General features: G+C 45.9%; 3 long non-coding RNA genes across 3 annotated transcripts; all 3 read right to left on the bottom strand.

The window, feature by feature from the left end:
• Positions 1 to 311: 311 nt before the first annotated feature.
• LOC309817799 lies at positions 312 to 1,184 on the bottom strand. The gene is made up of 2 exons (XR_014296261.1): positions 1,105 to 1,184; positions 312 to 597 (listed from the first exon to the last, which is right to left on the bottom strand). It is a non-coding gene; the product is annotated as an uncharacterized lncRNA (long non-coding RNA).
• Positions 1,185 to 1,210: 26 nt separating this feature from the next.
• Positions 1,211 to 4,011, bottom strand: LOC309817798. Its single transcript, XR_014296260.1, has 3 exons — positions 3,918 to 4,011; positions 2,921 to 3,125; positions 1,211 to 1,278 (listed from the first exon to the last, which is right to left on the bottom strand). It is a non-coding gene; the product is annotated as an uncharacterized lncRNA (long non-coding RNA).
• Positions 4,012 to 4,031: 20 nt separating this feature from the next.
• LOC309817797 lies at positions 4,032 to 4,904 on the bottom strand. The gene is made up of 2 exons (XR_014296259.1): positions 4,825 to 4,904; positions 4,032 to 4,317 (listed from the first exon to the last, which is right to left on the bottom strand). It is a non-coding gene; the product is annotated as an uncharacterized lncRNA (long non-coding RNA).
• Positions 4,905 to 6,714: the final 1,810 nt, after the last annotated feature.

Raw genomic sequence — 6,714 nt, 5'->3', positions numbered from 1 at the left:
GTGAGGGTACGACAACGCTTTAGGGGGAGCGTACGTGTGAGGGCGCGGGTCAGTGTCAGCGTACGGGTTAGGATTAGGGGACGGGTGAGGGTCAGGCTTCGGGGAAGTGTTAGGGTTAGGGTTCGGGCTAGGGTTAGGGTTAGGGGACGGGGACGGTTTGGGGTCCAGGTGAGTGTACGAGAACGCTTTAGGGGGAGAGTACGTGTGAGGGCGCGGGTTAGTGTCTGCCGGGGACCAGCCCCAGCTGGACAGGTTTCCCCCAAAGGGGAAGACGGAGTCGGCGTGGACAGAACACAAGACACCTCAGAGGATGCAAGGATCTGACAAATTTATTTTTCACGATTCCAAAGTATTTATACTATAAAATAATCTCATTTTCAATCTTAACAACCTCATTCCCATGCCAAAAAATCTCTTACACAAGCCATAAAACAAAAGTAATTTACATCAACAGATTACATCAGCAGGTTAAACAGGTTAAATAGTCTTCTTATCGCCTATAGTCTCTTTCATCCTCCGTGGCCAGGCACACCCCGGTCACAGTCCAGGTCAGGAATGCAGTCTGCGGTTTCTTCATTGTTCTTGTACCTGTATGTTCTATTCAATCAGCCAGTTATTCAAAGCACAAACTCAAACACATTATTCTTTTAGCAACTATAAATATTTACAGGCTGTTTTCTTCTTCCTTTATAATCAAAACTTACCTACCCTATCTAATTTGCTATATACCCACTGCAGCATAAAACCTCCCCGCCACCATACCCAAGTGTTTCCTAACATATCTCTAACTCCCCAGGAGGGCCAAAACCCATTCAATTTGTCTTCTAAAGTAAGCTTTAGCCACACAAATGCTCCTATTGTATTTCCCTGAACCCAACGCCCTGGCCTGGAAGTGGGGATTTCGGGTGTAGCCATTAAGGGAGCCGGAGTAATCACAATCTTTTTTGGTTTTACCCTAAGTTGGGGTCTTTCCCTAAACCCTCCATCGGAGCTGGAAATATTTCCCAACACTAATAGCAATCCCATAAAAATCACCTTAAGCAAAAGCAGGGGGGAGATAAGGGGAACCACACAGAGGAGAGCTTTGCTTCTCCATATTTGTACCTGACAGTACCAGCTTTGCTTGGCACTATGGGTCTCGTCCGTGCTGAGACTCAAAGGTACTTCCTATACGGCTCCCGGCATCTCCCCCTTTTTTATTTTTTAAAAAGGCAGTATGCAATTCCACTTTGGTTTTATATACACTCTGGAGGGCAGCTTGAATTAATCGGATGATGACTGGAAAAGAAATAAGGAGCAAAATTATAACCACTCCGGCAGCCCCATAATTTATTAAAATATGCATAAAGGAATTACCCTTAAAATAACTTTGTAAATTTTGTAAAAATTCTGCAGCAGCCTTAGCGCGATTCATATCATATTGAGAAGCTGCAATATCATGAATTTGTTTATGTAAATGTTCCAAATCAATTCCTAAATCACTAGAATTCCATATGTTTAAAATGTGCATTTGAATTTTTTCCCAGGAGTATTCAGAATGATTTACTTTTAAGGGAGTGACACATATCCAAGAATATTTTTTATGGCATGTTAAAGATAGGCGAATTTTTAAAGCAGTAAGTTCTTGACCAATATGTAAAACTGCTTCTTCAAGGGCATCAACTTTAGCTTCTAACTTTCTATCTATTGCTTCCTGAGTCGCTAAAGCCAAGGATATATTTTTTGATAAATCATTAGCATATTGTGCTGTTTGTACTTCTTTTACTAAAGTATATGTTGCAACAGTAAAAGAACTCAGTATTCCTATCAAGGCGGAAATTCCCAAAATCAAAGTAGCCACAAATCTTTTTGGCCGCATGAGCTCTCCGACCTGTCTTACAATTTCTGCCCCTATATCTGTATACCAAGATTCATTAAGCGCTACTGGCAGCATAATATAAGCTGGTCTTTTTAACACCATTATGGTTGACACATTCATTTCAGGAATAATACAAGTGGTCAGTATGCATTGCTGACAGGTAATATAAAACCTCATATTATACTGCATAATCTGCAACTTTTCACTATCATTAGAAAGCAATAAGGAATATGGAGATGACACACAGGTTTGAACATGGTACTCTTCCACATGGGTAGTAGCTCTAACTAACATTATTTTATGAGTGGTTAAGGGTAATCTCCATAACTGAGATTGATAATAGGTTTTATTTTCATGAACAAAAGTATAAATAGGAGCCACCCATCCATGACTATTCCATCTATTTACCTTCAATGGACGGGGAATATAGGAATCATTCCATGGGTATAACAAGCCTTTATCTAAATATGTTCTATAATCTCCCTCAGGAAAATTAATACTCCAATCTGAAATATAATATCTAGTTCCAGGAATGGTTATTTTATTCTCTTTATTATACATACAATATATCCATGAAGGATATCCAGTTTCAATATCTATCCAAACCCATTTATCTGTAGCTTTCCCTGCAGCCTCATCACAATCATCATATCTAGGAGGATGAACATCTTTAACTGGATATTTATTAACATAAACTTGATTTTGTCCCACAACTTTCCCTAACAATGACCATAGATATCTTGTGGTTTTATCTTTTCCTACTGGCTTTTTAGGGGAGTCTGTCAAAAATCCTGCATCAACTACTGACAAACATCCATTTTTTGTTCGACTATTTTCTATTGACCCTGAGCCAAGAAAAAAGCATATTGGAGGAAAATCAGTCTGGCCTGTAAATGAATAGTTAAAATTGATTACAAATTGTTTATAGCCCTGTATTCCTCGAATGCCATCGGTCAATTCAGGGAATGAGGAAGTTACTGGAATAATGGAATCTGTCCAAGTACATGCATGTAAAATAGGAGGATCTGGAAAGTAAGCCCAATACGTACCGTTGGCACTTACCTGAACTGAAAGCAAGCTAAGCATAGCCACAAAAAAATTAGCAGTCGTCAAAGGCAATCCTTGAGCATTCACAGCATTTTCGGCATTCAGGCAAAGCCTTTTAATTGCTCCCCAAGTTATTGGAGCCGCTTCAACGGTGGAGGCAGCGTACCTTCTCTTTCGTGAACGAGAAGGTAATGAAGGCTTTAAAATTGGATGTCCTAACCTTTTTAAAGGGAGAAATGAAGAACTTAAAGGTGCTGGTGGGGCGGTCGGTAGACGACCCAAAGGGCGCATATCCTGTAAATTAGGCCTATTTTTCTTAGTTTCTTGCATTAAAAAAGCACCATGGGGTTCATACTTCCTTCTTTCATAATCATATGCAGCAGCATCTAAATCATCCTGATCTGCAGGAGGCAATTCACCATCAAAAGGAGGGTTCTTTAACAAATTAGGCTTAGTATCAGTAGGTGACTCATTTTCCTCCTCTGAATCATTGTCATTAAGGTTACAATCTTTTAAAGCTGCAGCCAAAACCTTAGTATCTTTTGATGTTTTTGGGGAAAGTAACGGAGTACATTCATCCATTACTTCTGTAGGATATTTATATGGGTTCTTTTGACCTTCAGGCAAGGGGGCAATGCTCTCTCTTATGAGGTTCCATAAAGTAAAAGTATCTACTGGAACCTTCTCAGGTCCAAAATGACTGTAATATACTTGCAAAGTTTGCCCCACTTTTTGCCAGGTTTCTATATTAACTGTTCCCTCTTCTGGAAACCAAGGACATTGTTCCTGTACGAACTGAAAAAACTGAGTTAATTGCTTATTAGTTACCTTAATTCCTCTTCCATTTATCATATGTTTAACTATATCAATAAATAAGAGCCTCTCTTTGGACTCAGAGTGTCCCATCTTGACACCGCCTTACTCACCTTCCTAACCAGTATTCTTAACTGGGGGTCTGCAGCACCCTACGGTGAGACTCCTATCCGTCCGAGAAAACAAAAATAATACTTACCCCTTCAGGTCCCTGTTCGGGCGCCACTTGCCGGGGACCAGCCCCAGCTGGACAGGTTTCACCCAAAGGGGAAGACGGAGTCGGCGTGGACAGAACACAAGACACCTCAGAGGATGCAAGGATCTGACAAATTTATTTTTCACGATTCCAAAGTATTTATACTATAAAATAATCTCATTTTCAATCTTAACAACCTCATTCCCATGCCAAAAAATCTCTTACACAAGCCATAAAACAAAAGTAATTTACATCAACAGATTACATCAGCAGGTTAAACAGGTTAAATAGTCTTCTTATCGCCTATAGTCTCTTTCATCCTCCGTGGCCAGGCACACCCCGGTCACAGTCCAGGTCAGGAATGCAGTCTGCGGTTTCTTCATTGTTCTTGTACCTGTATGTTCTATTCAATCAGCCAGTTATTCAAAGCACAAACTCAAACACATTATTCTTTTAGCAACTATAAATATTTACAGGCTGTTTTCTTCTTCCTTTATAATCAAAACTTACCTACCCTATCTAATTTGCTATATACCCACTGCAGCATAAAACCTCCCCGCCACCATACCCAAGTGTTTCCTAACATATCTCTAACTCCCCAGGAGGGCCAAAACCCATTCAATTTGTCTTCTAAAGTAAGCTTTAGCCACACAAATGCTCCTATTGTATTTCCCTGAACCCAACGCCCTGGCCTGGAAGTGGGGATTTCGGGTGTAGCCATTAAGGGAGCCGGAGTAATCACAATCTTTTTTGGTTTTACCCTAAGTTGGGGTCTTTCCCTAAACCCTCCATCGGAGCTGGAAATATTTCCCAACACTAATAGCAATCCCATAAAAATCACCTTAAGCAAAAGCAGGGGGGAGATAAGGGGAACCACACAGAGGAGAGCTTTGCTTCTCCATATTTGTACCTGACAGTACCAGCTTTGCTTGGCACTATGGGTCTCGTCCGTGCTGAGACTCAAAGGTACTTCCTATACGGCTCCCGGCAAGTGTCAGCGTACGGGTTAGGATTAGGGGACGGGTGAGGGTCAGGCTTCGGGGAAGGGTTAGGGTTAGGGTTCGGGCTAGGGTTAGGGTTAGGGGACGGGGACGGTTTAGGGTCCAGGTGAGGGTACGACAACGCTTTAGGGGGAGCGTACGTGTGAGGGCGCGGGTTAGTGTCCGCGTATGGGTTAGGATTAGGGGATGGGTGAGGGTCAGGCTTCGGGGAAGGGTTAGGGTTAGGGTTCGGGCTAGGGTTAGGGTTAGGGGACGGGGACGGTTTAGGGTCCAGGTGATGGTACGACAACGCTTTGGGGGAGCGTACGTGTGAGGGCGCGGGTTAATGTCAGCGTACGGGTTAGGATTAGGGGACGGGTGAGGGTCAGGCTACGGGGAAGGGTTAGGGTTAGGGTACGGGCTAGGGTTAGGGTTAGGGGACGGGGATGGTTTAGGGTCCAGGTGAGGGTACGACAACGCTTTAGGGGGAGCGAGGTTTGAGGGCGCGGGTTAGTGTCAGCGTACGGGTTAGGATTAGGGGACGGGTGAGGGTCAGGCTTCGGGAAAGGGTTAGGGTTAGGGTTCGGGCTAGGGTTAGGGTTAGGGGACGGGGACGGTTTAGGGTCCAGGTGAGGGTACGACAACGCTTTAGAGGGAGCGTAGGTTTGAGGGCGTGGGTTAGTGTCAGCGTACGGGTTAGGATTAGGAGACGGGTGAGGGTCAGGCTTCGGGGAAGGGTTAGGGTTAGGGTTCGGGCTAGGGTTAGGGTTAGGGGACGGGGACGGTTTAGGGTCCAGGTGAGGGTACGACAACGCTTTAGGGGGAGCGTACGTGTGAGGGCGCGGGTTAGTGTCAGCGTATGGGTTAGGATTAGGGGACGGGTGAGGGTCAGGCTTCAGGGAAGGGTTAGGGTTAGGGTTCGGGCTAGTGTTAGGGTTAGGGGACGGGGACGGTTTAGGGTCCAGGTGAGGGTACGACAACGCTTTAGGGGGAGCGTACGTGTGAGGTCGCGGGTTAGTGTCAGCGTACGGGTTAGGATTAGGCGACGGGTGAGGGTCAGGCTTCGGGGAAGGGTTAGGGTTAGGGTTCGGGCTAGGGTTAGGGTTAGGGGACGGGGACGGTTTAGTGTCCAGGTGAGGGTACGACAAAGCTTTAGGGGGAGCGTACCTGTGAGGGCGCGGGTTAGTGTCAGGGTACGGGTTAGGATTAGGGGACGGGTGAGGGTCAGGCTTCGGGGAAGGGTTAGGGTTAGGGTTCGGGGTAGGGTTAGGGTTAGGGGACGGGGACGGTTTAGGGTCCAGGTGAGGGTACGACAATGCTTTAGGGGTAGCGTACGTGTGAGGGCGCGGGTCAGTGTCAGCGTACGTGTTAGGATTAGGGGACGGGTGAGGGTCAGGCTTCGGGGAAGGGTTAGGGTTAGGGTTCGGGCTAGGGTTAAGGTTAGGGGACAGGGACGGTTTAGGGTCCAGGTGAGGGTACGACAACGCTTTAGGGGGAGCGTACGTGTGAGGGCGTGGGTCAGTGTCAGCGTACGGGTTAGGATTAGGGGACGGGTGAGGGTCAGGCTTCGGGGAAGGGTTAGGGTTAGGGTTCGGGCTAGGGTTAGGGTTAGGGGACGGGGACGGTTTAGGGTCCAGGTGATGGTACGACAACGCTTTAGGGGGAGCGAACGTGTGAGGGCGCGGGTCAGTGACAGCGTACGTGTTTGGATTAGGGGACGGGTGAGGGTCAGGCTTCGGGGAAGGGTTAGGGTTAGGGTTCGGGCTAGGGTTAGGGTTAGGGGACGGGGACGGTTTAGGGTCCAGGTGAGGGTACGACAA

The sequence above is a fragment of the Grampus griseus genome (assembly GCF_964374135.1).
Source record: "Grampus griseus genome assembly, contig: HAP1_SCAFFOLD_249, whole genome shotgun sequence".
NCBI classification, from domain to species: domain Eukaryota; kingdom Metazoa; phylum Chordata; class Mammalia; order Artiodactyla; family Delphinidae; genus Grampus; species Grampus griseus.
The sequence above is the reverse complement of the archived record's forward strand: the minus strand, read 5'-3'. Positions and strand labels throughout refer to the sequence as shown.